A 7683-nucleotide genomic window follows, 5' to 3' on the forward strand; every position below is an offset into this window, starting at 1 on the left:
AGGGAAGGGCATTTGAGGTGAGAATGACAGTCCAGCTTACGTAGCGCAAGCCGCGAAGGCTCACGCGCAAGGAGAGCCCCAGGCGCCAGAGCCGCCAGGGTCCGTGGGGTGCAACCACGCGTCGGGCATGTGTGCCCCGGCCCAGCTCACTGGCCTTTTGGGGCAATGAAGTCTGTGGCGTTGGAGTGCCTGGGCTCACTCGTGGTCCAGACAAGAGCCAGCAGGGGGACTAACCCCCAATTTCTAACCTCAAATAAATGCAAATTAAAAGGAGGGATGAGAGATTTTTCCCTCCTTTTAGTATTGGCAAAGATTAAAATAATCCATAATTGGAGACAGGGCCCGGCTTGCACGCGCGGGTGGCAGTGGAAGTTGGTAAGCTTTTCCACGTGGTAGCTTGGCCTATGGCGCCAAAATGTCGCAGGTGCCTGGATGCTTCCCTTCCAGGGATCTATCCCACAAGAGAGCCAGGAGCTCCAAATAGGTACGTCGACGGCCAAAGCAGCTTTTATTATTTATTTATTTATTTATTTATTTTGAGACAGAGTCTCGCACTGTCGCCCGGGCGGGAGTGCAGTGGCTCGATCTCAGCTCACTGCAACCTCCGCCTCCCGTATTCACCCGCTTCTCCCGCCTCAGCTTCCCAAGTAGCTGATATTAAAGGTGTACACTACTACACCTGGCTACTTTTTTGTATTTTTAGTAGAGACAGGGTTTCACTATGTTGGCCAGACTGATCTTGAACTCCTGAACTCGTGATTCGCCCGCCTCGGCCTCCCAGAGTGTTGGGATTACAGGCTTGAGCCACTGCGCCCGGCCAGCTTTTCTTTACATCTGCAATGGTGGGGTGGAGGGTGGGGAGGAGGGCCTAATTGTCCACTGGGGGGCCGCGTAAATGGATCGCAGCATCGTCAAAGGAAGTCTTATGCTGCCTTGGGAAGGCCGGCGGTCATCTCCGTCCTTCCACGGAGAACTATGTCCGCAACTTAAGTGGAAACAAAACAGACTTACAGACAACTTGCATCCTAGCCTTGCTTTAAAACAGCGAGCCCGGGAACCGCAGCAAGAGTTAACTGCAGCGGTGGTGGGGGGCGGGATCAAAGGAGAACTTTCGTTTTCTCTTCTAAATTCTTCGGCGGTAACGACCGAATAATACAGAGAGAAGGGTGGTTGCAAACATGGATTTTTCGTAACCAGAGAAGTAGTCGACCTTAAAAAGAGCCAGGTTCCTGCACTCCAGCCTTTTTTGACTCCGGGAAAAAAAAAAAGCCCTGTTTATGAGTTTTATGAACATAAAAGGTTTAAAAGAGACTTTGTTTATAAAATCGGTGCATTTATGGAGCACCTGCTGTATGCAGAGCAGCAGGAAACACTGGAAGCACTGCCGGCAAAGATAGGGGAAGAGTGGCTCCCGGGCGGAAAGAGCTCCCCGCTCCGCCCCGCCTGCTCTGGTTAGTGCCCCTCTCCCTCTCTCCCTCTCTCTCTTCCTTTCAACCCCACAGGTCTCCCGCAGCTGCGCTCCGCCTAGACCCCTGGGATCGGCGTGTGTTCAGTTCCCGCTCCCGGCCCCTCTCCCGAGCTCCAGTACAACGGTCTCTTGGTCACTCTGCCCTAGGCCCCAGCCACTTCTCTCCTGGCACCTATTATGTTCTTGAAATTGGAAGAATTATTTTACTAAATGTTACCAAAGCCCCCGAAAGGGAGGCGTTTTATTCCAGCTAGATGAGGAGGAGCCACTCTGCCTCCAGATCGCGATGACGGTCACTCGTGGTTTAAGCCCGATAAAAGTGGTTTATCACTTTTTCCTTTTATTTTTAGAGACGGGGGTGTCTCGCTACGTTGCCCAGGCTGGCCTCGAACTGCCGGTTTCAAGCGATCCTCCCGCCTCAGCTTCCTGAGTAGCTGGGATTACAGGCGCGCGCCACCACGCCCGGGGGATCCGTTGCTCCTCAGCGTTGGTGACGTTGGCCAATTTATTTTCTGGCCTGCGACCTTCGTCTGCATAAAGGAGTAGGGGGTGAAGACTACCGGGGATGCCCGGGACATTACAAGCGGTGATGCGGCTAAACCGCGAGTCTGAGTTAGGCACCGAGCTCAGCTATTGTAAGCGCGGCCTCCAGGAGATGACTCATTTCACGGATGAGGAAACTGAGGCTCGGAGGGCGAGGAATCTGGTTCTAGGCCCCATTCTGGCAGAGGTCGAGGCCGCGAGCACCTGCGCAAGCCTCAGTTTCCCTCCCCTCCGCGCCCCGCCCGCGCCCTGCCCCGCCCACGCCCCGGGCCAGCCCTCCCTCCGAGCGCCCGGAGTCCCCCGCCCCCCGGCGCCACGGCCGGGTCCGCCTCAGCCAATCCGCTGCCGGCGGCGTCGGGTGCGCTCGGCCTCACCCGCGGCCCTCCTTCCCGGCGCCCGCTCGCCGCTCGCTCACTCCGCTGCCGCCGCCGCCGCCGCAGCTGCCGCACCTCCGTTGCTGACTCGGTGAGGCTCGGCCGCGCGGTGGGGAGGGTGGCGGGGCGGCCCTGCCGGCTGCTGGGGTCGGGAACGGGCGGCGCGCGGGGCTGCCGGCAACCGGACCGGGTGGAGCCTGGGCGCCGAGAGGAACCCCAGCATTGCCCCCGGACGGCGGGGTTGTGGAGATCCTGAACCTGGAGAGGGGCGGGGGCTCTCCATGTCCGGCAGGGGATTGGGTCTGGGGGTTCGCCGGGGGTCGGTCCATCCGCAGGCGGGTCCCCTGGGACCCGGGGAGGGATGCTTGGCCCTGTGGACTTGGCTGGACGCCTCCGGCCCGGGGCCAGCGGGGCCACCGGCTCCCTTGTCTCCCACGCCTTAATCCGCCCGGGACTGGATTGAGCCTGAAGGCCTGCCCTGGGGTCAGTCTGCCTGGGGGCCGGTCCGGTGCGACCACTGGAGGGATGCTGGAGTTCTGGAGGCCTTCCTGGATGCCTTCGCCCGGGGCCTATAGAGCTGCCGGCTCCTGCCCCTGCCCATCGCACCCGGCTCCTGGAAAGGATTGGGTCTGGGGTCCGCCCGAGCGTCGGTCACCAGAGGGCAGGTGCAGTGCGGCTGAGGAAGGGATGCTCAGCCCTGGGGATTAGGCAGGGCGCCGCTGACCCCATCCCAGCGCGCGTGCCCCCGGTCCCCCTCCCCACGACCGCCCCCGCAGTGCAGCCGTCGGGACACGCCCTTGGCGCAGTGACTCCAGACGCGGTCAGAGCGCGGCAGTGAGCAGCGTGAGAGTGCGGGCCCCGGGCCTGCTTGGGAGCGCCCCCCGGCCTCTCCCGTGCAGCGCTGGGTCAAAGGCAGGTGGGCGCGGAGCATGTACCCAAGGTCGCACCGGGGCCGGGGGAGGGTGGTGGTGTCACGTGGCCGGGTCCGGGCGAACTTGGCCTGCGAGCCCGACGGCGCGGTCAGGGCCACGCGGGGCAGCCCCTGCTCGGAGCCACGCCGCGGCCAGCCAACAACCGGCTTCTTTCGCTTTGTCAGGAAAGGCCGTGGGTCAGCGTCTGTATAATGTAAATCCACACTTTCCACACTTGGCTTTTGTTAAAGCCGCAGGACTCAAAGCTGAGGGCTGATCTTACTTTAAAACAAAAAAGAACTCCGAGAGTTAAAAATCCCAGCTACCTACCAGGTTAAATAGGTAACAAAGTTAATATTCCCAGCTCGGCACAGGGTTTCGGTTCCTCTCTGCTCCGTGTGTTATGAAATATTTAAGAGCAGATTTTAGTAGGAAGCCGGTAACTGTAAGTTACCGAATAAAATGAAAATCAGTTTTACCTTTTGCAACGGTGTATTTTGTTACACAATTTTGTTCCACAAGTGTCCGGTTTCTGGTCATTCCAGATATGCAAGCATGTTTATTTCCTTCTAAGCCACAAACCAAGTCAGTAAAAAATGGCTGAGCACGGGTCTTTTATTTATGCCAGGAAGCAACCCCCCTTGCCCCCCATCCATGCCTTTCCAAATTCTTTAAGGCGACTCTGACCGAGTGAACCTAGCAATAAATTGAGGACATTAGTGTTGCCGAGAATGCACATCGCTCCAGCTGTCAGTTGGCCTGGGGACCATCAGCATTCACAGCTGGCTCTTCGGGTTGGTTTTGCCTCAGTACCAAGTGCCTGTGGACTGCTTTTCGCATGTAAATTACTGGTTTCCTTCCTGTGCAGCATTGCTAGACTAGATACTGCCCTTGAACTCCATCTTAACAGTTGGAATCAAACAGTAAAAAGGGCAGGTTTGGGAGTGCATATACTTTGTATCAAAGTGGCAGAAATTGGCATTGTGCACAAGCCAAAATAACGTTTCGAGTTTGTACTAAAAACAAGCCGCCTGCCCTGGAGTTCCCGGGAAGCGAATGAAACCTGGTCCCTTCCGTTGCTGCTGCGGCTGCTGCGTTGGCCCCGGCCCCGGACCGGTGGTCACCAAGCGGTCAAGCTGGGCCTCCAGGGAGTCCTGGAGCGAGGGCCTGCCCTTACTCAACCCTGGCCCCGGGTTTTGTGCCCATTCACAAAAACACCGTCAATTTTCACAGTGAGCCCCTTGGAGACGCGCCCTGGGCTCGTGAGCGCGGTGCCTGTGTTTCTGGCTGGTTGGGTGCAGCATCAGTGATCAGAAGCACTGAGCACCGAGCTGTCCCCAAAGTTGGGCACCGCAGGGCTCGACCTTCACACGGAAGGGTGCGTTGCATTTCTCCCGCTGTCGCTGGGGTGGCCACAGGGACGCGCGCCAGCTCGCTCCGGAAGGTCTCTGTGGGCACGGCGGGTGGAACAGGATCCGAGCGCCTGGGACGCGCCAGCCCGGGGGCGGGGCTGCTGCTGACCTTTCCCCTACTTTTTCTCAGCCGTCACGTGACGCCGCCCGGGGCGGGGGGAAGGGGCGGGGCTCGAGGCCGCAGTTGCTGGCGGTGCCCTTCCGAGGACGCGTTCCAAGCGAGCAATTAAACACGCTGCCCGAAATCTAAAGGCGCAGGGGCGGTGGCAGCGGCGGCGGGAGGCGGAAACCGGCGCCTGCGCGGGCCTAGGGCTGCTGCTGCACTTTGATCGTTTGCATTTTTTCCTTTGTTGGAAAAAATGTTTAGTCACTCTGCATGGTGATTATTGGCCGGCCAGAGTTTTGTTGAGGGTGGAAGCCTGAACTCGAATTCCGGAAGAATTGGTGCTTTAAGAATTAAAATGGCTGTTGGAGATTGTATGTTTAAAGTGTGTTTTAGAGATTCTGTCTCACACTTGAGGCCTCAGTTGACTTCTGGCAGTCTTGAGCTTTTCTTGTGAGGACATTTTGTTTGTTTTTACAAGTAAGGGATACAAGCACAGGATGCAAAGTTAAAGGGGGACAGATGGCCCCTGCCGCGTGTCTCATGCCTGTAATCTCAGTGCTTTGGGAGGCCAACGTGGGAGGATTGCTTTGAGGCCAGGAGTTCGAGACCAGCCTGGGCCACATAGCCAGACCCCTGTCTCTGCAATTAACAGGTGGAGTGCATCTGTGGTTCCAGCTACTCAGGAGGCTGAGGTGGGAGGATGGCTTCAGCCCAGGAGGTGGAGACTGCAGTGAGCTGTGATTGCACCACTGCACTCCAGTCTGGGTGACAAAGCCAAACGCTGTCTCTCTATATCTTTTTTTTTTTTTTTTTTGAGACGGAGTTTCGCTCTTGTTACCCAGGCTGGAGTGCAATGGCGCGATCTCGGCTCACCGCAACCTCCGTGTCCTGGGTTCAGGCAATTCTCCTGCCTCAGCCTCCTGAGTAGCTGGGATTACAGGCACATGCCACCATGCCCAGCTAATTTTTTGTATTTTTAGTAGAGACGGGGTTTCACCATGTTGACCAGGATGGTCTCGATCTCTTGACCTCGTGATCCACCCGCCTCGGCCTCCCAAAGTGCTGGGATTACAAGCTTGAGCCACCGCGCCCGGCCCTTTTTTAAAAAGGTGCAGATACAGGGCAGAGTCCTCACTTGGTTCTCCTCCCCAGATGCCACCACTGTTAACAGTTTCTTTGACAACATGGACAGGGTATGTTTCTTAAACAAATTGGTTACTTAACACAGTAAGGACTTTTTTCTACTTGCTGACTTCAAATATTTGTTACCTTGTGTCAATTTCAACTTTTACCCCGTTTAGATGTTGGGTGAAGGTTGGGGCCCGAGTGGGCCCTGGGCTGAGGGCACCTGCCCTATTTGGGTGACAGCCTCAGTTCTGAGAAGTGTCTGTCTTTGCCTTTCTTTTGTGCAGATTGTTCTTGGGTCCAGGAACGTCTTTGGAAGTTAACCATGAAAGGAATCGTGCTGCTCAGTGGGGCGTGCCTCTCTGGGGTGTGCAGGAGGGTCAGGGTCACCTTGGAGGTTTGGGTGGTTACCGCTCTGCTTTCTGAGTGATCTGGGTTAGGCACTGGACACCAAGTTCTTTAAGTTAAGAAAGGAAGGCTCCATACTCCTGATGTTGCTGGTTTGTGGGCCCCAGCCCAGGAGCTGGAGGGCCATCCTGCATTCTTCCTGTTCCCGAAGCCCCCACATGTGGCGGGGGCTAAATGCCACCACTTCTTCCTAACTCACTCTTACGCTCGCCTTCCTCATGATTTCAGTGGCTAGAACAGACATTCAGATATGTGTTAAGGAATGACAGAACGTTAGAGATATCTTTTCTTTTTATTTATTTTTTTTTTTTGAGAAGGAGTCTTGCCCTGTCGCCCAGGCTGGAGTGTAGTGGCGTGATCTCAGCTCACTGTAACCTCTGCCTCCCAAGTTCAAGTGATTCTCCTGCCTCAGCCTCCCAAGTAGCTGGGACTACAGGCACATGCCACCATGCCTGGCTGATTTTTGTATTTTTAGTAGAGATGGGGTTTCACCATGTTGGTTAGGCTGGTCTTGAACTCCTGGCCTCAGGTGATCTGCCCACCTTGGCTTCCTGACCTTGTGATCCGCCTGCCTCGGCCTCCCAAAGTGCTAGGATTACAGGTATGAGCCACCACGCCCAACCAACAGTTTCTTTAAGGTTTTTTAGTTTACTTCTCACCAGGGCATCAGGACACAGCATGCGGAATGCTCTCTGTGGAGTGACTCAATGACCAAAGGACCCCTACCTCTAGCTGGGACTACAGGTGCACGCCACCATGCCTGGCTAATTTTTGTATTTTTAGTAGAGATGGGGTTTCACCATGTTGGCCAGGCTGGTCTTGAACTCCAGACCTCAGGTGCTCTGTCTGCCTTGGCCTTCCAAAGTGCTGGGATTACAGGCATGAGCCACCCGCACCTGGCCTTTTTTTTTTTTTTTTTCCTCCAAGACAGGCTCTTGCTTTGTTGCCCAAGCTGGAGTGCAATGCCATGGTGCTGACAGAGCTCAGTGTAATCGCCCACTCAGGCTCAAGGGATCCTCCCTCCTCAGCCTCCTGCATAGCTAGCACCACAGGCACATGCCACCACACCTGGCGAATTTTTAAATATTTTTTGTAGAGACAGGCCTCGATATGTTGCTCAGGCTGGTCTCAAACTCCTGACCTCAAATGATCCACCCAGAATTCGCTTAATTTTGGCAGTTCTTGGTGAGACAGGATCTTGCTCTGTCATCCAGGCTAGAGTGCAGTGGCATGCTCATAGCTCACTGCAACCTCATACTCCTGGGCTGAGATCACAGCTCACTGCAACGTCACACTCCTGGGCTGAGATCACAGCTCACTGCAACCTCACACTCCT

The 7683-nt window shown here is 56.0% G+C and overlaps 1 protein-coding gene across 4 annotated transcripts in view; it reads left to right on the plus strand.

Moving 5' to 3' along the window:
- The first annotated feature begins 2336 nt into the window (after positions 1–2336).
- CPT1A (carnitine palmitoyltransferase 1A) overlaps positions 2337–7683 on the plus strand; it is an 80801-nt gene continuing 75454 nt past the window's right edge. Inside the window, exon 1 of one of the 4 annotated variants that reach the window (XM_032282547.1) lies at positions 2337–2476. The gene's annotated coding sequence lies outside the window, so the exon portion shown is untranslated. The remainder of the gene's footprint in view (positions 2477–7683) is intronic. The other 3 variants (XM_032282551.1, XM_032282548.1, XM_032282549.1) reach the window with 3 other exon arrangements.

The sequence above is a fragment of the Sapajus apella genome, unplaced genomic scaffold, assembly GCF_009761245.1.
Source record: "Sapajus apella isolate SASKATOON/1434 unplaced genomic scaffold, GSC_monkey_1.0 scaffold14, whole genome shotgun sequence".
In the NCBI taxonomy this organism is placed as follows: Eukaryota; Metazoa; Chordata; class Mammalia; order Primates; family Cebidae; genus Sapajus; species Sapajus apella.